Source organism: Heloderma suspectum, chromosome 4 (assembly GCF_057233095.1).
Source record: "Heloderma suspectum isolate Gila_16-S chromosome 4, 16-S_ref, whole genome shotgun sequence".
Classification (NCBI taxonomy): Eukaryota; Metazoa; Chordata; class Lepidosauria; order Squamata; family Helodermatidae; genus Heloderma; species Heloderma suspectum.
The window spans coordinates 115,050,371-115,075,386 of NC_139461.1; the positions used below are offsets into that span (position 1 = coordinate 115,050,371).

Here is a 25,016-nt window from a genome sequence, read left to right on the forward strand (position 1 = left end):
GGGAACACTATTGACTTTCAACCCCTGTTTGTTCCAGAAGCACATGAAAGAAAGCAAAGCATGCTAAACTAGAACAAATGGAGGTTATTTAGCAGCAGTGCAGCAAGGACCGCTCACCAAACACTTCTGTTTCTCCATTTACAGTTGGTGTTGTCGTTTTGGACAATCTAAGGGAATCTGCCATATTATTTACATTTTGTAGATGAGCTAGTGGCGTTACAGTTACAGAAATGATAATCAATAAGCTCCGTAGCAGTCTAGCTCCAATGACATTAGGAGTGCATTCACAGATATGTGTTATTAAAATACCTATATGTCCTACTCTGATGTCAGTCTATCCTCTCTACAATGTTCAACTGAAAGGGGCATTTTTGATCCACTACCCAAAAATCTTGATCATTTCATCCTGTAGAAAATGTGTAAGAACATTTCAGAAAAGGAAAAGCTGTCATTTTCAAATGATCCTGCCCTAATTACCAACTTTCCTTTAGATCCAGAAGAAATAAAAGCATGGAAGCATTCTCTATTTCATTTTTAAAGAGGAACTAGCACTGGGCTGGGTTGGGTGAAGCGGGGGTGGATCCCATCTGCTTAAATTTCATGTTACTATGTGCTTCATCACAGGCAATGCATTCAGCTTTCGATGCTCTTCCTTCAAGATATTTAAACACTGGTCACCATATGATTTTTCAAATGTAATTTAGGGATCCATTAGATGAGGTGCAGATGCTGCCAGCCCAAGCGAATATCCTCACTATGCCGAATGCTGCTAATTCCTAGAATAAGCAGATTTCATTCACACTGCTATAAAGAGGCTTTGTGTTTTGATAATATGGTATCTTTTTAATAATAATGTTCATTGAACAGTTCTGTTGCAGCTACCCATAATGAAGATGGGTCCACATAAAATGACTAAAATAATTGCTTACCTCACACATCCAGAAAACCCCAACCCAATGTTTAATATGGGTCGTAGATTACTAGTGTGTGTTTTAGCATAACGCAGGAAACCATCATTACATTCTGTGGTTTGGCTGCCAATTTTTAAGGTATGACATGAATTATAGACTGAGAACCAAATTGATTTTTAAAAACAATTATAGGATAGTTATTTTGTGCAAATGAGATCCTTGATGGATATTTGATATCATGAAGTTATCCTTAGTAAAGAGTGGAACAGAGCAGCAAAGAGAGCTTGTTTTCCAGTAGAACTTATATTTTGGAGTTGCTTATTTTGGTAATTAAAGTCATATGTTTTCACTAACTTGAAAAAGTTAAGATCTTTATTAGGAACATGACCACCTTGTGACAGTGTAATCTTGCCTGCTGCTGCTTGTATGCAATGGCTGCTGCTTCCAAGGTTGCTCACTTCTACTCCTCCTTCTCTTTCTTACACAGCTTAGGGAAATGTGAGTAATACTACATAAATACAGCAAAAAGTTAAAAAATGCAAGCAATAGTTTGGGATACGTTAGCAGGCTGCTTGGTGTACAGCAGGCATTGTAGATTCCAGAAATCGCTGACAAACCAAAAGAGAGATGTTCACTTTAAGAAATCCTTGCCAAAGCCAAGGCGGGAAGAGTAACTATGGAATAGCCTTACATAATGGCTCTGCCAGTCATAGACAAGGTCAAATTTGTCAAAACCACCTTCTGAAAAATTAGAAATATCCAATATTTGAAAGATAAGCCAATGTTGATGTAATTCTGTATGCATTTGCCAGCCTGAAATGATTTCCCAGTGTGTGAGATCAAATAAATATCCAGGTATAGAAAAGTTTTTCAGTGTTGCAGAAGACTGCATCCCTGAATAGCTGCAAGTGCTACACCCTCTGTGTCGAGAACTCATCACCTTCTCCTTTACATGCAAGATGACTCTGGCAAGGAGTTGTCTCAACCCCATTGCTTTAGCCTGGAATGGCTATTGAGACAATCTGGAAGTTGTTGGCTCACTCTTTGGATTTTTGCCAAGCCAGGTATGATATCCCTTTGTTCTTTTCAAACTTTTGTTCAAATAATATAAAAACTCAAAGCTCCGGGCACTCAGTGTGTTGGCTCACTAGATTGGTTCCATTCATAGCTGTTGGATCAGTAACATTTGGGTCCACCATCCTGAAAACTACCTTGATTTCCTTGCCACCCCACTGTCAGAAGGAGTACTAATTGCATGTTCAGAGGAGGACAAACTCCAAAAACCTGTGGGCAAGCCCAGAGAGAAACCAGGCGCAGGATACCATGGTTGTTGCTCCTCTGCTACTTTTTGCCCAGTCTTATCCAAATCTGGCCACTTAGGTTCTCACCTAACCACAGGCTGAAATCCACAGCAACCCTTTTAAATATGGACATATTTTTCCATTGCCTGCTGACATTAAGGAGTTTCAAGTTGCCCCAAACTTCAGCTACAGGAATGGGTCACATGGGCCCAGGGAGAGGTATCTTTGAATTTCTATCCTATTCTCAGGAGGTTCTTGTACGAACCATAGCCTCTTACTCTGCACCCACCCACCCCTTTCTATGGGGTGTGTGTGTGCGTGTGCGCATGCGCATGCACGTGCAAATGTGATCTAATTTTGGACTATATTTGCTCAGAGACCCAGCCACTTAGGGTAGCCTTCCCTGGTCAACTAGAAAGAAAAATTGTGGACAGGACCCTTTTTTATCCCCTCTGCCCCCATTTTTCCCAGCTACCCATTTCAATCTCATTGGACGGTCGGAATCACTGTGACAGTTCAAGAAAGTTGAAATGGTCAGCGGGAAAGATTGCTGAAGGGAGCAGAGAAGTGTGCAGTGCGCACAGTGCTGTAAATTGGTGTGAATGTGTTTTGAGGTCTAGGTAACTTCCTTCCCTCATCCCCTTTTGTTACTGTGTCGGTGCATCAGGGCCAGCCTGATGAGTGCTAGGACAAACCTCCTCAGATCCCTTCTTTCCTCCACATTCTTACAAGCTCCCCGCAAATTTTCTTTTTCCTTCCCAAGAGTGTTAGGGACTCTGATGTATTTAATCCCCACCTCTTTACCTCTTCACACTCACAAGCCCATCCCAAATCAGCCAGGTCTGTTCATGGTGCTTGATGCACCAAAGCCCTTGGATTCAGCTGCCGAGAGAACTAAGCTAATTTCCTCGCAATCTGATTCTCTCTGCATCCATTGAGGGTTTCTTGTATGCTTGTATATGTTTTGCTTGTTTTGATTCATGATTGCTCTACCAAGTTAATTTCCCCAGTTAATGAGTGTAAATTTTAAATTTTTGCTTGTGTTTAATAAATTCCCCTGCTATTGAAGGAGGCAGTGTGTGTGTGTGTGTGTGTGTGTGTGAGTCACTTGGTTCCTCCTGCCAGATGCTCTATTGTCCCTTAACGAATGCATATCTTGAGAATGTGTGCAAGTTTGTACACTGTGTAGAGCAGCACATTCAGTAACAGATACCTCACTTAATCACTCATTTCTCTTAGTTCTTCTACACATTCTTTTTAATTATTTACCTCTGCAAGTTCTTTTAAAGGAAAAAATGTAGGAGAAAAGTGTTAGAACTGATGAGAGAAACGATATGAAAAGAGGAGCACCAATTAATTTGTTCTCTCAGCTACTGCAGTCTTATAATTAACTGCTTAGGGCAAAAAGATGTAATCCTCCTTACAAACTTTTGATTGAAGTTACCAATGTATGTAAGTGAAGAATTTGGTATCTTCTTTGTGACCAAATTAATGCAGATTATACCTCATCTTTCTCTTCCAGTTCATACCAGGTCTGTACTGACAGATCAGGATGCAGAATATGTTCCATGCTCACAAGCCCATCAAACATGATCAGCTTTTACTGCAAACACAGAGATCTCCAGTTTCCCATTCTTGGATGTATTTATGCGGTAGGTTAATGAATTTTCTACTCATCTTTGTAATGTGAAGAGCAAAACATGGGAATAATATTTCTTTATCTTACTAAGAACACAGCTCAAATGATGGGGCCCTCAGGCCATTTTAAGCTCTGCCAGTCTCTTGCCACCAGGCTGGGCAGAATGACTGAGGCTATTTTTGCCTCTGTGTTCTCCAGTAATGCTGTTTATGTTTGATGGGCCTCTGAGCCCTTCTAATTCTTCCTCTCTGCTGGGACTTGGGCGGAGAGACCATTGGATCCAGTGGATCCACGGCTTCTCCCCTCCCTGACCCCAATACACCCATTTCAACCCTCCCCAAGGTTGGAGTTCTGTAGAGGGTACTCCGTGACAGCTGGGAGGGGCTTTTGGTGGGTGAAGATCTACAGTTGGATCTCCTCCTCCAAGGTTGGACTCTCTCTCGCCTAGTAAGGGGAGATCCACTGTATCCTATGCCCCCACAGATGCTGTCTAAGGGCCATAGGATTGCTTTCTAAGGAAATGCAGGCTGCTTACCTGTAACTGTAGTTCTTTGAGTGGTCATCTGTCCATTCACACATATGGGCTCTGTGCCTGTGTGGAGCCTCATCTGGGAAACTTCTATAGCTGAGGAAAACATTTTTGGTCGGGAACCCTCCGCACTGTCCACTGCGCATGTACCAGCAGGTTCCCGCTCATCTCCTCGGTTCTTGAGACCGACTAGCTGACCTCTGCACCAAGGAGAATTTCTTACTCTGGAATTGACAGCAATAGTGGCATCCACACCAAAGTGGGGATGGTGGGCAGGTTGTGTGAATGCACAGATGACCACTTGAAGAACTACAGTTACAGGTAAGCAACCTGCATTTCTTCATCATGGTCTCTTTCCATCACACATATCGGCAAATAACAAGCTGGCTTACCGGAAGTGGGTAGGGGAGCCTCAATGTCTTATTGGAAGATAGAAGACAGGACCGCCCGACCAAAGCTGCTATCCTCTCTTGCTCAAACATCGAGCCTGTAGCGAGAGATGAGGGAAGACAATTTCGGCCAATGTCGACAGTTAGACCTCTGCACAGGTCCAGTATCAACACACCCCTCTGGAAGGCAGTTGATGTGGACACACTTCTAGTGGAATGGGCTCTGACAGGACCATCCAGACGCAGTCCTGCGAGCTCATAGGCTAGCTTCATGGCATGGACAATCCAAGCAGCAAGTCATTGGGACGAGACTGCAAGCCCCTCTTAGGTCCCTTGTAACAAACAAAAAGTCTTTGTGATTTCTGGAATTGCTTGGTTCTTGCTTTATAGAACATGAGTGCTCGGTGCACATCCAAAGTATGAAGCACAGTCTCCAACTGAGACAATGGGGAAGGAAAGAAGGTGGGCAGGATGATGTCTTGATTTAGGTGAAAATCCAACACAAACTAGTAAAAAAGCTTGGTGCAGCCGAAGAACTCCCTTATCCTTATGGAAGATACGGTATGGAGAATCTATCCTTAATGCATAGAGTTCACTAGATCTGTGTGCTGTGGTAATGGCAATTAAAAATGCCACTTTCCAAGAAAGCAGTCTCAAATCTACCTTGGCTAAAGTTCTGAATGGTTTGGAAATTCACATCTTCAACACAACTGACAAGCTCCACTGTGGAACAAAACTCCTAGTAGGAGGCGCTAAATTCTTAAGAACCTGCAAAAACTGACGAACAATAGGGTGAGTAAACATGGATAAACTCTCAACAGGAGGATGAAAGGCTGTAATAGCTGCTCTGATTGAAGCAAGTTTAAGTCCTCTATCAAAGAGTCTATGAAGAAAGGTAAGTATGGTCTATAATGGAGCAGAGTATGGGTCGATGCCCTCTGAAACTACAAAAGTGGAGAAATCTTTCCATTTGTTATTATAGGAGCGTCTTGTATTCTGCTTACAAGCCACCTGTAATACTTCCTGGACTTGCTTTGAAAAAGAAGCTATTGCGGATGACGTCTCCAGGCCATAATTTTGAGCGTGTTTAAGTCCGAATGATGAATGTAGGTGTTGTCCTTTATCAACAAGGATGGTATCAATGGCATTCTCAAGTATTCCCCTTTTGCTCATTTGATCACTGGAGTGAACCACGGTTGCTGAGGCCACCACGGTGTTATCAGAATGCAGTCTATTCGGTCTCTCTGAATCTTTTGCAAGACTCTCGCTATCAGAGGGAATGGTGGGAATAGATAGAAAAGGCTCTCTGTCTAACAAAGCCGAAATGCATTCCCTAGTGACCTCTTGCCTAGACCTCCTCTGGAACAATAGCTGCGACAAATTGCATTCTGAACCATTGTAAACACATCTATTGTCAGTGTGTCCCATCTCCGAAATACGAAATTAAGTGAAGACTTGGCCAACTGCAACTCGTGAGATACTTGGGGGGTCCGGCTCAAAGAGTCTGCCAAGATATTGTCCTTGTCTGGGAAGTGAAGGGCTGTAAGTGTAATGTTCCTTGCAAGCGCCCACTCAAGCAAGTCAACCGTCATTTCCACAAGTGTGGGGGAATGGGTGCCCCCTTGCTCGTTCACGTACCACAGAACTGCTGTGTTGTCTGTTGGCATCTGAACATGCTGGTGCGCGAGCTGAGTTTCAAAAGACCGAAGGGCCTTCTTCACAGCCAACAATTCCAAGGCACTGATGTGTAGAGACTTTTCGCTGCTGTGCCATATGCCTCGCGTCTGTAGGGAATGGCAATGCCCCCCTGCCCCCGAGACAAGAAGCATCAGTCACCAAAACGCATTAAGTTAACAGAGGCAAGAAGGGCATACCCTGGACAAGATTGTGGGGTTGCATCCATCACACCAAAGTGTCTGCAACTATTCCCAGAATAGCTAGTTGTACACAATGGGCACTGGCAGATGGATTGAATGACCTTAAAAGCCAACTCTGAAGACACGTCATTCGGGGTCTTGCCCAAGTGACCACATACACTGTCGATGCCATCAATCCGAGGAGCCACTGAATTTATTGATTGATTGACTGAATTTCTTAATCGCCCATCTGGCTGGTCACCCGGCCACTCTGGGTGATGTACAGCGATAAAACAGTTTTAAAACAATAACATTCTACTTTAAAACATTATATTTCTAAAAATACCCTAACCCACCTCAAATGCCTGCCTGAACAACCACATTTTTAATGCGTGGCGGAAGCTCATTAAAATTTGTTGAACTTTTGTTTGTTCATGTCAAGGGCTCCTTGGAGACCTCTCTCAGTCTAATCCAGTAGCCAAGTCCAGACACAGACAAAGGGATTCTTTTCAAAGCTTTATTCCTCCTTTACAACTTAACAACTCTACTATTAGCAACTAGATATGAGCAGTAGAGTACCTATGCACTAAATTGGAACAGTTGGTCCCCGTTTGAAAGGGAATTACTGGCAGACACCTGAGCTTAAGGGCTATGGAGAATCCCTCCCCTTTTCCCTTGGATCCTCTGGGCGCAGCCGTCGTTTGCGTGCCAACCGGGCACTACGCCTCCTTTCTGCGCCCTCCATTTGGCGCCGCTCTCTGCGTCGGCGACGCGCGTCCATCAAGTCTGCTTCCCGCGCTCTGTCACTCCCAGGACTGCTATCTAAGCTAGGAATGCCGGTGGGAGGAATCTCCGTCAGCTGTTGGCCCTGGGAAAGAGGAGCACACTCCTCTCCCAGGAGCGACTCCTCTTCCTCAGAATCAGAACTACTCTGGGATTCTATGGGCTCAGTGTCCACCCTGACAGTTCGTTTGCATGTTTCAACATCCATTAAAGAATGTTGAACACTGATGTTGTGTGATCCTGAAAAAGTTTTGTGACTAAGTTGATCAAGGTACTCAATCTGTCTGGAGGAAGGTAAGCCTTCGCTGTCATAGAGTCTAGGATTGCACTGATAAATGGTATTCTTTGAGTGGGTTCTAGCTGAGATTTTTCCTCATTTATCAAAAGATTTCTGATCAATGCTACAGCCTGAAGGTGTTGGGATGATGTCATGATTAGCCAATCATCTATGTATGGATACACTTCAATCCCTCGAGTGCACAGGTATGCATAAACCACAGCAACACATTTCGTAAAAACCCTTGGAGCTGTGACCAATCCTAAAGGGAGCACTGTGAATTGGAACACCTCCATCACAATAATAAAACAAAGGTACTTCTGGCAGTGGTCCCTAATGGCACTGTGGAAGTAAGTGTCTTTGAGATCCACTGCTGGGAACCGGACACCTTGATTGAGGACCGGCATAATAGTAGCCAACGTAGTTATCCAAAACCTCTTTGTGCATATGAACTCGTTGAGATTTTGGAGATTTGTCAAAAACAAGTCCTGCCAGACAAATCTGATCTCATTTTTTGATCAAGTCACCTCCCTTGTAGACCGTGGGAATGCTGTAGACATCATATACCTCGACTTTAGCAAAGCTTTCGACAAAGTGCCCCATGATATCCTGATGAGCAAACTAGCTCAAAGTGGGCTAGATGAAACAACGATTCGGTGGATCCACAGTTGGCTACAGAATCGGACTCAAGGAGTGCTTATCAATGGGACCTTCTCAAACTGGGGAGAGGTAACGAGTGGGGTACTGCAGGGCTCAGTCCTGGGCCCAGTGCTCTTCAACATTTTTATTAATGACTTGGAGGAGGAGGTGCAGAGAATACTGATCAAATTTGCAGATGATACAAAATTGGGCGGAATAGCTAATACTTTGGAAGACAGAAACAAAATTCAAAGTGATCTGGATAGACTGGAGCGCTGGGCAGAAAACAACAAAATGACATTTAATAGGGATAAATGCCAAGTTCTGCACCTAGGAAAAAGAAACCAAATGCACAGTTACAAGATGGGGGATACGTGGCTTAACAACACTACAAGCGAGAAGGATCTTGGAATTGTTGTTGATCACAAGCTGAATATGAGCCAACAATGGGATGTGGCTGCAAAAAAGGCAAATGCTCTTTTGGGCTGCATTCATAGAAGCATGGCTTCCAAATCCTGGGAAGTACTAGTTCCCCTTTACTCAGCACTGGTTAGGCCTCATCTGGGGTACTGTGTCCAGTTCTGGGCACCACACTTTAAGAAGGATGCAGACAAACTGGAGAGGGTTCAGAGGAGGGCAACAAAGATGATCAGGGCACTGGAAACAAAGCCCTATGAAGAGAGACTGAAAGAACTGGGCATGTTTAGCCTTGAGAAGAGAAGACTGAGGGGAGATATGATAGCACTCTTCAAGTACTTGAAAGGTTGTCACAGAGAAGAAGGCCAGGATCTCTTCTTGATCATCCCAGAGTGCAGGACACGGAATAATGGGCTCAAGTTACAGGAAGCCAGATTCCGGCTGAACATCAGGAAAAACTTCCTGAGTGTCAGAGCAATACGACAATGGAACCAATTACCTGGGGAGGTGGTGGGCTCTCCCACACTGGAGGCCTTCAAGACGAGGCTGGACAGCCATTTGTCAGGGATGCTCTGACTTGGATTCCTGCATTGAGCAGGGGGTTGGACTCAATGGCCTTGTAGGCCCCTTCCAACCCTACTATTCTATGATTCTATGATTCTATGAGATCCGAGATGGGTCAAAGTCCCCCATCCCTCTTCAATACCATGAAGTATAGAGAAAAAGCCCCATCTATTGTCCTGTATGGAAAGAGTCTTCGAATGGTGCCTTTTCTGAGAAGTATATCTGTCTCTTCTCGCAGAACTTCCGATAGTGCCATCACTTTCATGGTACCAAGAGGAGGGAAGACTTCAAATTCTATCCTGTATCCAAATTGGACGATGTCGAGGACCCACACATTTGAAGTTATAGCCACCCAAATGGGTAGAAAGCAAGAGGGGAGGGAACCAAAAATTGAAAAAACAAAATTGAGATGGAGCTGGTTTGGAATCAAGTCAAAGTCTCCATCTGGAAGAGTTGTCCCCTTTAGGGTGAGACTGGTAAAAATGACTAGGCTGTTGTTGTTTTCTCTGTGACTGTTGGTGAAATCTGGGCGTTCGATCCTGATATTGACAGTGCTGATAGAATGGCTGCTGTTGAAACCATTTCTTCTGTCAATACGGTGTGTGCTGATATTGCTGCGAAATCCCCATCTTCTTCACTGTGTTTTTTGCCTTCTGTATGGCATCCATTGCCTCATCCATTCTTGCTTTGGAAATGCCCTCCCTATCAAAGGGGAGATCCTCGATACAGGGTCTCTCTTCCAGGGTTAAACCCACTGACTGAAGCCAAGCATGTCTGCAAAGAGCTATTGCACAGACCATTGCGTTTGCATCAAAATCTGCTTGGTGATGCGGGGATGTTAATTTGTTCACGCGATAATTTTAGCTCCTCAGACTGAAAAATTCTTGCCAATTCCTGTTTATCCTCTAGACAGTAATCACTGAGTGATCCAATTTTCTCCCATAATAAAAGTTGGTATCTTGACAGTGTGGGTTGATAACTTGCCACTCAAAGTCCCAAAGCAGCAGAAGAATAGATTCTCCTGCCCAACAAATCGAAACAGCACCCTTCCTTATCAGACGGTGAGGCATAGATCTTCTGAGACTTCTCCTGCGAAGATTCCACAATAACTGAGTTAGGGTGAGGATGAATTAATAAAAAACCCGCATCTTTCGCCTGCACCTTATATAAAAATTCCAGACTCTTTGATGTTGGAGCCATGGAGGAAGGAGCCTTCCATGATTCCTTAACCATTTGGAGTAGAGTTGGCAAAAATGGAATAGAGAGTGGTGCTGATGCTTTGGTGTATAATAATCAAAGAATGGATCTTGTAATTTTTCAGCAGGTTGTTGGGTTTCTATTCCCAAAGACTGGGCCATCCTCAAAATTTGATCAGCAAAATGAAAAAGATCCTCTGAAGGTGAAGCACCCTCCTGTGTACCCACTATATTGTTTGGTGATGAGATGGAAGGAGGAAGAAAACAGATTGAAGATGAGTCTGATTGGCAGTCCTCTACTGAATGCAGAGAAGTTGCTTTTCCATGAGTTGTTATCCCACTCTTCTCCTTCGGTAGAGACCTTCGAGGGGTTGGAGGATGGACTAAACCAGGTGAAGGTATAATCTGAGTAGCAACTGGTGGCAATCTACTCCCTGAAGATGGTCGATCTCTTAAGGAAGAAGACTGAGGAGGGACCGGAGGTGTAGGCAAAAGTGGAGCCTTCCCTGGCAGCTTCGAAAATGTTGCCTCTTTCATGGGGAAGTGGTCCCAAGGTATCCAGTACACTCAGGAAAAGATTCTCTAGCACCTCGCCAGTCCTTATATGGATACTGCATTCGTGAAGGAGGAAGCCAATCGTAAAATCTGTTCCAATCCTGAGCAGGTGAACGTGATCTATAATATCTGTCCCTATCATAACGATCATGGTATAGCAGACCAGACCTCTCAGAGAGAACAGAGTCTGGTGAAATATCATGAAGAAACTTCTCTCGGTACTGACAATGAAGGAATCTGTGATCACCGTGGGGAATCACGAATTACTGTTGAGGGCGACAGATCTCTTATTTCACCTTCTGATGTCGACGCTCTATGCATCTGCTCCTGTAACAACATCGATGGAGCTCTCGGTACTGATGTCAATACTGACGGAGCTCTTGGTATAGGTGTATCCAATAATTGTGGAGGTGGCAGAATCTGAGTCGGTTGAACTGTAACAGGCTCAGGAACCTGCTTTTCCTGTGATTCAGTCTTTTTCTTTTTCTTGACTTCGGCTATAGCTGAGGAAAATGTTTTCCTCAGCTATAGAAGTTTCCTGAATGAGGCTCTGCACAGGTGCAGAGCCCATATGTGTAATGCACAGAGACCATGGAAGAACTATGAATTAAACTACAGTTTCTTTTCTTTGCGAGCAAACTGCAATAATCTATGAAGTCTACATTCAGTTATTTCAGATTGACAGTATACCACTGCATGATTCTGAGTTATGAACTGTGCTGATAGTTCATCAATACAATTATTGATGTACAGCTCAATAATTAAAAAAGAGAACAGCAGCAACTAATATTCATGGAACCCCAGATGTCAGACATACCACATGTCTCCCACCAGGAGACATACCACAGCGAAGAGGCTCTTAAGCAAAGACAAAAATGGAGACAAAACATTTGCCTCTCCCTTCTGTTTCTCCTCTAGAAATCCGTGTTGGTCCATAAGAGCAGGAAATATTGCAAAAATGAGGGACGCAAGCTATTTTTTGGATAGACTACTCTGTATAATATTTCTGTGTTACAAAGTGCAATCTCTCTCCCTTTCATTCTCACAACAACTGAGTAAGATCAGCTTTTCAGGTAGGAAAATAAAGATTAAAGGTGGGCACTTCCTCAAGAACTCTATAACTGAGCAGCGATTTAAATTTGTCCCAGTTCCAAGTCCAAAGCAGCTGTGCACATGGTGCCACCGCTCTCTACCTCCTTAAAATCCATCTTTCTCATAAAGCCTTTGACTTAACCCGTTATTCCCTATCCCCATATTAACAGAAGCCTAAGTATTTCTAAATGCACTTATTCATACTCATCCCTCATTACCACTGACTCACTTTCATCTCTTTTCTCCTTTTCCCTTGTCAAATTTAGATTGTAAATTCATCAGGGCAGGGATTTTTCTGGTACGCCACTCTATACAGCATCATGTCTACTGATGATACAACAACAGTACTTGTGTCAGAACTAGTGCCCGGTACTCATTCTTGTTTGGCCTGTAGAGGAGTTGTCTAGTTTTACCATATCATCCATGGTTCAAATTCATCTGCTTTATGTTATGTCTGCTCAGAACCTTCTTATATATCTGGGTTTGACATTTTCAGTCTTGCCAAAATATGGTTAAAAACTTATTATTTTTCAAGTATGAGAACCAGTGTGCTGTAGTGGTTAGACAGTTGGTTAGAAACTTGGGAGATCCGGGTTCTAGTCCCCACTTGGCCATGAAGCTCACTGGGTGATGTTAGGATAATATGGAGAGGAGGAGGACTATGTGAGCTGCCTTGGGTTCCTTGTGAGGAGAAAGAAGGTGGGATATAAGTATAATAATAAATACAAATATAACAATCTAAAAATCTACTAGGCATTAAAAATAACCCCCCCACACCCCTCTAAGAGGTAGAATGTGGAACAGTATATTATCTGAAACCAACATTGCTTCTTGGAATGTACTTAGCACTCCCACCATCTGCAGTACAGAAAAAAATGGAGTTTAGGGTGGGTTGATCATGGGCACTCTATAATATTAATACAAGTATGGGATTTGCTAAATCTACACAACATTCCCTGAAAAATTGCTCTATGTAAGCACACCTTTGGAAGTGGCAGGTCAAGAGGAACTGGAAATTACCACATATGGACATTAACAGAGCAATGCTATGGTCCCTGGGAGTGTGCCCCAGGACATGTTGGATTTTCCCACTCCATCCCAAGGCCATAGACAGTGCTATGACCTTGCGGAGGAAGCATGCCCACTCAGATATGCCCCCCCTGCAACCTGGAAAGTTCTGCAACCTTGGAAGAGCGAGGGGGGAAGGGGATGGGAGAGGACATGGATCCACTGGTTCCACAAGCATCTCTGTTTCCAGGCCCGCTCAGAGGCCTGTCTAGATAAAAGTGCTAAAACGGCAGAATGGGAGATGAAATTGCCTCCATTGTTCCTCGCATCCTGCCTGACTCTTGCTTAGGATAGATGGAGGACTCTGAGATCAGAGGGGTCCTCTGTCTATCAAGTTGCTAATCCGTAGGATTGTGCTCTAAGAAGAGGGCCCCTCTATATAGCTGTGAGGAGCATGAAGATAGCGAGTATTTTGTGATATATTTATATGTAGCTAGTTTATGAAATGCGGATATTTTCAGACATCAAATTTCATTCATTCAATTCGTGCCCCAGGTCTCAACTGAAGCAGCTTCTGCAAGTACACCAACAAGACCACTTTTTGTGCTAGACAAGTCATGTTATCAAGTAATCACTAGTGCCCCAGTCAATAAATGTGCTCTGTATGGCTTGTTGCATAGTTTATGTAATTCATTTTTTTCTACTTTCATGTACTTGGCCAGAAATACTGAGAATACTGAGGCTAACTCTACTGAAATTAATACAACACACATAATTGAATGACAATCAGGTAAAATATTTGGGTCTATTATATTGCGAAAGATGTGCATTAAATATTCTTTTGAAAATCTAAGAAGTTAAATACATATAAAAAGTGGGGTCTTCCAAGAAAATACTGTAGTGGAGGGTGCTCCTGCTTAGTTTTCCAGTCAGCCATGCCCTAAGCTATTCCCCTTCCAAGCTAGTTTTGAGGTCTCCCTCCCACCGCTCCACAACAGTCAGTCAGAATTCTTTGGCCACTGAGCATGCTCGGTCCTCATTGGGCTATTTTGTTCTCGCCCCTGCCCCCTCTTAGGGTTTCTTTTCTAATTCTTTTTGTACTTCTGAAAAACTTGGGGATTCCCCATAGCTGCTAATACATCCCTCTTGAGCATGGATGGTGCTGTTTTGGTTACATAAACTCCAGCACTCACCTCCGAACTTGGGATATAAAGGGAATGAATTGGATTTTCTTCATATTTTTTACAAATTCGAATCTTCCTTTCTATTCCAGATTGTATCCCTCCTAAATCATGGAGAACTTTCCAGCTTTAATTCACATACCAAATCTCTCTATTTTCTCTGTAGATGATTTCTTAATAAGTGTCACACTAACTATAGTTATTTTGGCTTCTTTCTTTAATCAGTCCCTCAGTTCCTCACAGTAAGTAATACTTGGGACTCTTATCTGAGAGTACATGTGACAAAGATTAACTTTCATTTTAATAAATTGTGACATATGAAAAAACCTTGCAGTGTAAATCAGTATGACCCATTCACTGGTATTATGAACCCCAAATCCATCTGGGAGTGTCACAAATCTACATTATTTTTCAAGAGTGCTAGATTCTGCAGTTGAATTTCTGATTTAGCTAAAAGATGTGTAAAAACATATGCAGGCAGACAGTTCTTTGGCTGTACATCTGAAGAAGCTCAAGCATGTAAATTATTGCATATAAGCGCAATTGTAATTCATGTTCACTAAAGAGGCTCCAAAGCTTCTCATTTGGGGAATGGTAGAAATAATTTGTTTTGTGGAAAGTATTGTTTCACAGCTAAACAACATATCTTTAGGGAATAAATACCAATAACAAAGGACCATAATCCAAAATTTTGGATGATAGTAGAACAATGCTGACATAAAAATCATGCCAAGAGAACTCTATCAAGCTCTTAAAAATATTTTCCAAATATATCAGACCTGTGGAGTGATATTAAGAGAGGAACTGAAAACATGAATCTTCATGTTGTAAATTTTACTGACTTTTCTATGTATACCATGGAGAATGATACTGAGATTTTTTTTTGCCAATAATGTAGTTATATATTGTCTTGTGAATCCTCTGGCTCCATATTTTCTCACAGGGCACCTCTAACTAGGCAGTAGGAGTCATGTTTGTAAAGATTCTCACAGGCTCAGAATACAGACTAGTCCTTTCTATTACCTCTTGTTGATACTCTACAGAGTTAATTTTTTAAAATTTAATTTTTTAAAATTAACTTGCACAACTAAATATCAGCATAATTAACATCACTAAACTCTTCTCAAGCAGAACTCTAGTTTACAGCTCATAATACATCCATTCCGTTTGTTTAAATTAGCTTTTATTTTATAAACATAGAAAAAATAACTATGAAGGAGATTGATTCCTTACACTAATGAAGACAGTAAGGATGTACATCATCTTCTAATTTATAATTCCTGAAATTAACAAAAAATGACCTTAGAAACTGATTTTCATACATCTGATTTTCACACGGCCCAAAATATGTAAACTGAAGCATTATAGCTATATTGCAAATCCTGTAGAACCTGAGAGATATGGTGCCATTTTCTTTCCCAATACATAGCAATAGACATTTTTGCTGCTGTTAATAAATGTGTGATCATGTCAGCATCAGCTGTGTTAATGCCACCTTGCATTCAGTTTGTTTACTAATTGCAACAAATGCACAAAGAAAGGAAGGGACGGGCCAGGAATATCTGCAGAAGGATTTGTTCTTAGAAGGAAAGTTCACAAGGTAAGACCAGTTTTCTGATCTTCCCTATCTTCTTGGCCAGCAGTTTGAAGATACAGAATGTGTACCAAAGCAGTACATCCGTCTTAAAATGGGTAATGAAAATCAGAATAGGAAGTGATTAATTTCTAAGGAGAGTGGTGTCAGGCCTGACTGGAAGTCTGGAAGCCAACTTCACTCCCATTCCCCACAACAGAAGTATGGGGATTTACAACAGGCCTCCTAGTGGTAAGAGAAATATCTACCACCCACACCCAGATATTTCAGTCTTCATTATTCCACGTGGTCCAGCAAAAATGTAGAGGTCAAGGGGAAAGCGTACCTCAGCACCCACTTGACCATTTAACTGGAATCGGTTTCCTGTTGCCATGTTTAAATTGGTCCTCTGACACTGGGCTTATGGAACAATCAACAAAATATTTCCATTTTTAAAAAGTGTTATTTATTATACTTAAATCTTACTCTTACAAGGGGCTCACAGTGGTCTGATCAGAGCCACGCTTGCTCAGTTTCAACAATGTAGCAGCAACAGGTGCTCCCAGACCATTCACAGGTCCTGGAAAACAACGTTAAACCTGCAGGTTCAGTTCTGGGTACTGGAGAGGAACTCCACAAATCCCACCACTAAAAGATAGGCTGGTTATGCAACAACAGCACTTGGTGGAGTGTTCTTGGTGTTTGCTGGCAGCTGAAGAGGCACTCAGTAAGGTGCTGACATGAGAATCAGGTTTTATGAAAGGAAATCTATTTCTTACACGACAGCTACATTTCTCACCCTAAAACATGAAAAACAGATGATTCCACTGATAACGACGCAGTTTTAACATGCTGTAATAAAAGCATCTATTTTCTTTGTTGTTTTATGATACTGGCTAATTCTGGAATGCTTTCAAGCATGGTATTGATATGGATCCACGTGTATTCAGAAATAGCTACTTCCAATTCAAATTAGCAGATGAAACTGCTTATCTGGGCGGGGCGGGGTGGGATCTTCACAATAATGGAATATGAAGTGCACTGGAGTATTATCCGGATTTTCATGAAATTGGCTTTGGTCCGTCAGTGGTACATGAAGCAAGAAAAGACGAGTATGCTCTATCTAAAACCCTGTTTTTCTTGCTTCATGTGCCCCTGATGGACCAACATTGATTTCATCATGAAAAATGTCATCAACCTAGTAGGTGCTGCTCAGCGAATGAGAGAGTTGTTCCCCATCCCTGTCCACTTTCCCCTACTCAGGGGAGTTTACTGGAAGTGCTGAATGAAGCCCCTGTATTTTCTCCACACCTCTCCCCTCTCATCCAGCATTGGGATGAATCCCTGTCCTGTATCTTGAGAAAAATAAGCTTTGCAGCATGATTCCCATGAAGGCTTACTTGAAAGTAAGTCCAATTGAACTTAGTGGGGCTTACTCCCTTGCTTGAGACTGCAGGGGAGTGATTTTACTTCTTACTGGGGAGTGAAACCTGCTTCTGAATAAACATGCACACAGGGGGGAGGGTTCACAGAGACTGTCATCCAGCACTGGGGTGAATCCAGTAGGGGAGTGGCTTCACAGAGACTGTAGGGGAGTGGCTTCACAGAGACTCTCATCCAGCATTGGGATATGTGAAAGATTAAAGATTAAAACTGTGCTTTTATGAATGGAGAAAACAGCCTGCATTCTATGAATGAGTGAATGTACTGGTGTGACAGGAGCAGGAAGAATGGAAGAAGCAGGGCAGCAGTGGCTGAGGGGAGATAGTCTGGAGTAGGTGTTTCTCTTCAGGCACCCTGAGGGGTTACCCAAGTTCATTCCGAGGAGGTGGGTATAGGCAAGAAGTTACTTAAAGCATGAGCGCCAGTTCTGGGGGGGGGGGAGAATCCTGCTTCCTATGTCTTAAAGGAAGCGTCAATCTCCCCCCCGTCTCTCTCCCCCCACTCTCTTTTTTCCTCTTTTCCTAACCAGACAGTGGGAGGGTTTCTGACTCCTAGCGAGCCCAGAAGCTTTTATGAATGAGAAAAGCAGGGTAAATACTATTGGAAACAGCAGTGCCAATGGGGAAAAACAGTGAATGGGGAGGGGGGAGGGCACCCCCACCCCTTGACCACCTCACTGCCAGGTCACAGCTATGTCACAGAGGCATGCCCAGGATTTAATGCAGCGGGATGGGGAATACTTCAGGAGAACCACCTGGGAGCCACTTAAAAAAAAAACACACGGAGTAAAAGGACTTTCAGAAAACGGGGCTTTTCAAGAGGGATGCAGCTGGTTGGCTGCAGACTGGCCACAACGTCATGTGTCCCTAACCACTTTAAGTGACAGCAGCATCAAAGAAAACCTCCCAGGTACATAGGCCCCTGGATTACTAAATGTATTTGTTAACATCAGACAGTTTATTACAACTACTGTAATCTACTGTTGAAAAAGGAACACTCAAATCTGAAGTTATGAATTAAAAAAAAACAGAATAAAGGCATTAAGCACCCAGAATACCAACATCAGAACCCAATATAAAACAAGGCACAGTGAGAAAGTACTTTTTATTAGCAATGTGACATCACTGAAAGGATTGTAGTAATTCTTCTCATTTGTGAGTTTCTGTGCAACTCTTAATAAGAAGGATACTATGGTTGTGATAAATTATAGACTTTCCATTTCAGTTCCAGTTTTCTTGTTCAAGCAGTATTTATACTGCATTTCAGGGCCCATGGAACATCATATTGGGGGTTTCAGATTTTATAAGAACCTTAGAATCAAGACTGAAAATGTAAGGACTGTTTCAAAGTTCAATACTTTGCAAAGTTAGGTGTCATCCATTATGGGATACATAAGCCAAACAGTTTTATCCACCTAAAACACTATGGCTACAAGCTTCAGCCTTATCAGAGGGCTATGAACAAGTTATCCATTCCCTAGAGATCACCTCACAGTTTATCTGCCTGAACAATCTGACCAGCTTTTAACCCCAAACCTCACCCTTTCTCTAAGTGGCATCAGAAAGCAGTTGTGCAATTGTAACTCCCATTTTTCTGTTTCAGGGATTACAGAGGAACCCAAAACCTTTCCGCACAAAGTATTTCTCTCCTTTTAGTCAGTTGGTGTACACCTTTATGGCCTGGTGCCAAACTCCCAACAGAATTTTGCTAGCTATTCGCATTTAACAGAAAGCTTTTACAAATATGGCCTCCATCCAGAATTTTTATGTTTCAGCTGCAATCTGTTGATCTCTTCTCCCATAATGGAAAAATCTAGCTTATTTTAATTACATTTTATTTTTCACTTGTTATACAAAGTGAAACCAACAATTCCACTACCCCAACTCTTCTCAATGCAAATGTTAAACGTTCACAATTTTCTCCTTAAGCTGATGCCCTTGACCTTGGCTTACTCATTCTCTCTACAGCACTACTATTGCCCATTCTTATTCTTGTCTTAGTCCCTGGATGGAAAAAAAATTGAACTGGCCCTGCAGGTAGAACCGCCATAACATCATACCCCTAACTTGCAACCCACTGAGCCTATGTAGAAGTATACCATAGTTGATAGTACTGAAGCCTGCTGAGAGATCCAGGAGAATTAACAGGGGTGCACTAACCCTCTCCTGGCATAGGTCATCCATGAGGATGACCAAGACTGTTCCTGTGCAAACCTAGGCTTGAGACCAGATTGCAACAGGTCCAGATAATCAGGCTTATCTATGAGTGTCATTTCTCACTTTAGCACCTTGCCCAACAATGGGTTATTTGTGACTGGTCCTATGAAAGGTTTCTTCAGGAGAAGCGAGACCCAGACCCAGCATTAAGGTCTTCTGATCTGGCTGGGCCTTCCTTGTTAATGTTAGAGTCTGAGCTGCTGCCCAGGATAGAGCTCATGACAGGGGCAGACCATCTTAATGTGTCCAACACTCCTGAGGAGTGGAATGACGGCTGTCAGTCTAAACATCACCAGAAAGTGAACTGAGAATGACAATGGAGTTAAGGAAAATTCCCCCACATTGGAAACAGTGAGGTCAGGATTATAGCCTGTCACATGTATTGGGCCCATGACATTTTGGGATAGCAGATCCATGGTTGTAGGGTAGCAATGGGGTCCTGAGCTGCACAGCTAAGGCAGCCTTAGCTACATCCTAGCTAAGTGCTACATCCCACAAGGACTGATATGCAGTAGTGTAGTGGCAAATTCAGAAGCGCAGGGTCCCTTCGTGACAGTCACAGCCACGCCCCCTTGCAGCCACGCCCCTTCTAAGATTGTACAACCTTTTAAGATATACAGCCTTCAACTGGGATCCAAAAACAGTGCAGCTGAGAGTAAGGCAGGGGTATTTCAATTGGATGTCTGAGAAAAAAAATGCAGGGGTGTTAATCTTTTTCACTCACTCACTCACTCACTCACACACAAACATTTTAGGTTTTCAAAATATGATACTATATGGAAGTTTCAGCCTCTCAACTCAGCCCTCACGGACAGATCCCTTCTCATTTAAACAGCCCCCTTGCACACTCCCTTAGCGACCCAACATTATCCATTAGTCTTCCCAAAGCTCCTTCATTATATCTCTCTCATCCTGCAACAGAAACATCCACACACCCAGCTGGATTGAAACACACACATACACACCTACTTTCTCCTCTCCCCCCAACTGATTTTTTTCTGTTTCCCTTCCCTCCACCAGCGTTTGTTTGCCCAGATACATGCCAACCTTGTACCAAAAAGTGTAGCTGACAGAGCATTAATGTTCAAGAATTAACAGTGCAATCCAATGGGTGTTTATTTCCAATTAAATTTACAGAGATCTTGGGAAGGCAGCTAAGGCTGCAGTCCTATATACACTTACCTGGGAGAAAGCCCAATTGGCCATTGAACATAGCGGGACTGACTTCTGAGTAAACATGCATAGGATTGTGTGATAAATCCTAAAAACTGGCACAAACCAGCCACCTGCCCTGCCCCATAAGTAAATAATGGTGGCAGCACCCCCCCCTCTCCTGCTGCCGCCGTAGCCAGCAGCAGCAGCCCTGAATGGGTGGCCGGTGTTGCAGGAGAAGAGGGCAGCACCGGGCGCGCAGGCAGGGAACAAGGACGGGCGGAGAAGCCAAGAGCTGAGGAGGAGAAGGGGGGGTGAGAAGAGGCTGCAGAGCTCCCTCAGGCTCCCTCTCTCACTTCCTCTGTCTGGCCAGCAGCCAAGAGGCAGCTGCCCACACTCCCTCTCCTCCCCCCTCCTTCCCCAGCAGACTGCGACCCAGCTGGGGGCTGGCTTCAAAAAAAGTGCCACAGTGACGCCCTGGTGTGACCCGCCACCACTACACCACTGCTGGTATGGAAAAATTCTCCAAAAGCAGCTTATTAATGGGAAGACCAAATGCACTGGAGAGAAAATTCCCATTACAATAATCCTAGGTGTCTGAAGCCAGGAATGGGAAGCAGAGAAAGCAGCAGCAAATGGGGATGCTTGAGGTTCTGGAATAATTGGTTGACTGAGAGGCCTGAAAGATGGGAAAACTGAGGCTATGGGGAGAGGTGCACTGAACTGCTGGGCTCCTATATCCATACATTTCCTGGTAGTTGGCCTTGGAATGCAGCTTGGAAGAGTGTGTCTGGATAACCTGGTTGTCTGGAGCCATAAGCTGAGGAGCCATAAGCTTATTGTTCTGTCAGACTCTGGTCCCATCTAAATGGTTGGTTAATACATAGCATATAGCTATGTATCTTGTTTGTTTGTTTTTCTTACAAGAGGATCATTACAGGGAGTGCAGCACGTGGAAAGGAGAGGCTTATCTCTTCCCTTCTCAATGTGACTGGAACCAAAATTTGTCACACCTGGTGCAACTAGAAGTCTTAGGGAAAAAGTTCCCCATTGGCACTAATGTGATTCTGCCCCCCTTGCCCCCAACAAAGTGTTCTAGCTGCTCATTGGGGGGGGGGGTTAGTTGGTTCTGATTGTGCTGAGGAAGGAAGAGATAAGTCTTCCCTCCCTGAATTCTGCATTCCTGGTAAGGACCCCCCCCACACAAGCCTATAATTAATAAAAGTAAAAGGGGAAATAGCTACACTGCACATTAAACGTAAGGTTTGGTTTGGGCCTTAGGCTACCATACTCCAGTGCCACTGGTTCCTTTCCTATGTGGTAGATTGGTTCCAGGTGACAGCACTGGAAGGATTTTGCTCTTTTGCACATGTTATGAAGTTCCACTGGGATCAGTTCTATCCCTCATGTCCTTTAGCATCCAATTTACGATGAGATGTCATCAATATGCTGAGGATATCCAGCTCTATTCCTAGTTTTCATCTGATTCAGATGAGGCAGAGTAAGTTTTGATCAGGTTCCTCGAGTCAGGAATGGATTTGGATTAGGACTAATACTGAAGCTCAATCCAGATAAGATGGAGGTATGGTTGGTGGATGGTTCACCTGACCAGGGAAGTTATATTCATCCGAGATGGGGAGCAGGTATGCAGCTTGTGGGTGTGTTAGATCCTTACTTAGATGTTTGGGTGCCACCAATGGCACAAAATGCCTTTTACCAGTGTACGTTCCTGTCCCAGCTGCAACCGATCTTGAATAGAGATAGCCTGGCCACAGTCATTCATGGCCTGGTAAGAACTGGACATGAAACAACCGATTGGTTCAAAATTGGGAAAGGAGTACGACAAGGCTGCATATTGTCGCCCTGCTTATTTAATTTATATGCAGAGTACATCATGAGAAACGCTGGGTTGGATGAATCACAGGTCAGAATTAAGACTGCTGGGAGAATTATCAGGAGCCTCAGATACGCAGACGATACCACCCTAATGGCAGAAAGCGAAGAGGATCTAATGAGCTTCTTGTTGAGGGTGAAAGTGGAGAGTGCAAAAGCTGGTTTGAAACTCAACATTAAAAAAAACTAAGATCACGGCATCTGACCCCATCACTTCCTGGCATATAGAAGGGGAAGAAATGGAAGCAGTGACAGATTTTATTTTCTTGGGCTCCAAGATTACTGCAGACGGTGACTGTAGCCATGAAATTAAAAGACGCTTGCTCCTTGGGAGGAAAGCTATGGTTAACCTAGACAGCATAGTAAGATGCAGAGGCATCACCTTGCCGACAAAGGTGCGTCTAATCAAAACTATGGTTTTCCCAGTAGTAATGTATGGCTGTGAGAGCTGGACTATAAGGAAGACTGAGCACCGAAGAATTGATGCTTTCGAACTGTGGTGCTGGAGAAGACTCTTACGAGTCCCCTGGACTGCAAGGAGGTCAAATCAGTCAGTCCTAAAGGAAATCAACCCTGACTGCTCATTGGAAGGACAGATACTGAAGCGCACATATTTTGGCCACCTAATGCGAAGAGAAAAGTCACTGGAAAAGACCCTGATGCTGGGAAAGATTGAAGGCAAAAGGAAAAGGGGATGGCAGAGGATGAGATGGCTAGATAGCATCACCGATCTAATGAATATGAACTTGAGCACACTCTGGGAGAGAGCGAAGGACAGGAAGACCTGGCGTGCTTTGGTCCATGGGGTCACGAAGAGTCGGACACGACTGAAAGACTGAACAACAACAACATTCAGTTAGATTACTGCAATGCATTATATGTAAGGGTGCCTTGGAAACATGAACAGGTGCAAAATACGTCCGCTAGATCACTTACTGGGATTAACTGTATGGAATCTATATTAAAACATTGCTACTTTTTAATACATTTCCAGGTACCATCCAAACTACTGGTCCTTGTCTATAAAGCTTTTTATTGCTTGGAATGGGTGTATCTAAAAGACTACCTGCACCCATATGACCCTGACCATTCATTAAGACAATATTCAGAGGCCTTCTCTGGGTGCCTCAGCCTTCAGAAATTAGGTGGGTGGAAATTGAATATAGGGCCTTTCCTGTGGTGGTGCCCAGGCTGTGGAACACCTCCTGAGCTTTACGTTCCAGATGAAGTCTATTTTGTTTGCTCAGTGTTTTTAGTGAACAGGGATACTGTTTTATTGTTGTTACTCCTACTTATTGCTTTTTATTGCTATTTCACATTGTTTCATCTGCTTCTTTTACTGACAATGTATCCTATAATGATTTGGTGATGCTTTTATTGTTTTACTATTTTATATTATGATCAGAAGTTACCTTGTGAATTTTTTAGAATTGAAATTCTGGGTATACGTACCACAGAACAAACAGACAAAGGGCTGCATTCTCATTCTGTGTAAGTTACATGACCCTTTGAATGTGCTGCTGCTCCTGATATATTTACTCAGTCATGCTTTTACTCAGTCATGCATGAAATCATCCTTTCATATTGTATATAAAATATTAATAATCAGTGATCAAAGGTATTGATTTCATTAAAAATATCAAACCATATTTGGTAACATATGGGTCTAACATAGTTTTCTACTACTAATATGATTTTATCGGACAGCGTAAGTTGGTCACTGGGATGTAACACATGGTTGTGTTCACTCAAGAAAAACAAGATGTACTATAACAACTTTAAAGTCAATTTTGCGATACATTAAAGTGTTCCAAAGTTATTGTGGGTAGGTGAGTACATTTGTATTCTGAGCTCGAGATCCCTTCATTGGCTTCAGGAGGAAGAATTCTCCAGAAAGACAGTCAAAACATTATATACATCCCTAAGTATTTAAGCAATGACAATCACTGCATTGTTAGGATACTCTAAGATAGTATTGCACATAGGGTGTACAGTTGGCCTAGGAGTGACCTTTTCAAAGAATGATCACACCCTAGGGTGTCTAAGTACTATTGCATCACAGTAACATGTACAGAAAATCAACAAGCAAGAAACAAAGGAGTTTAATTTTAATGAGAAGATAAGTGGGCCAGGTTCAGTGAAGCTGCAACAGAAAGGATTAGTTTTAGCTTCCTTCTGCCAGCAAGGCCATGTGGAGGATTTCATGCAAGTTAGGACAGTGTATCATTTCTTTTGCCTGACCTAAATGTTCCTGGTAAGTGTGGGTACGGGACAGATACCTTAATTCCCAACTGAGTTGCACAGGGAGGAGCATCTGCAGGAGAAGATCCTAGTTAAACCAGTGCATTGTCCAGTCACACAGGTTTTGATTGACTACTCAATCAGCAATTATTTTAGAACAC

At 43.0% G+C, this 25,016-nt stretch overlaps 1 protein-coding gene across 5 annotated transcripts in view; it reads right to left on the reverse strand.

The window, feature by feature from the left end:
• GMDS (GDP-mannose 4,6-dehydratase) overlaps positions 1-25,016 on the reverse strand; it is a 453,335-nt gene that overhangs the window by 13,760 nt on the left and 414,559 nt on the right. Inside the window, exons 10-11 of one of the 5 annotated variants that reach the window (XR_014790260.1) lie at positions 6,408-6,576; positions 4,773-4,867 (exon numbers count right to left, since the gene is read on the reverse strand). The exons of 3 other annotated variants lie outside the window; for them this stretch is intronic. The gene's annotated coding sequence lies outside the window, so the exon portion shown is untranslated. Of the gene's footprint in view, positions 1-4,772; positions 6,577-25,016 lie in introns of all 5 variants that reach the window. One more of the 5 variants, XR_014790259.1, reaches the window with a different exon arrangement.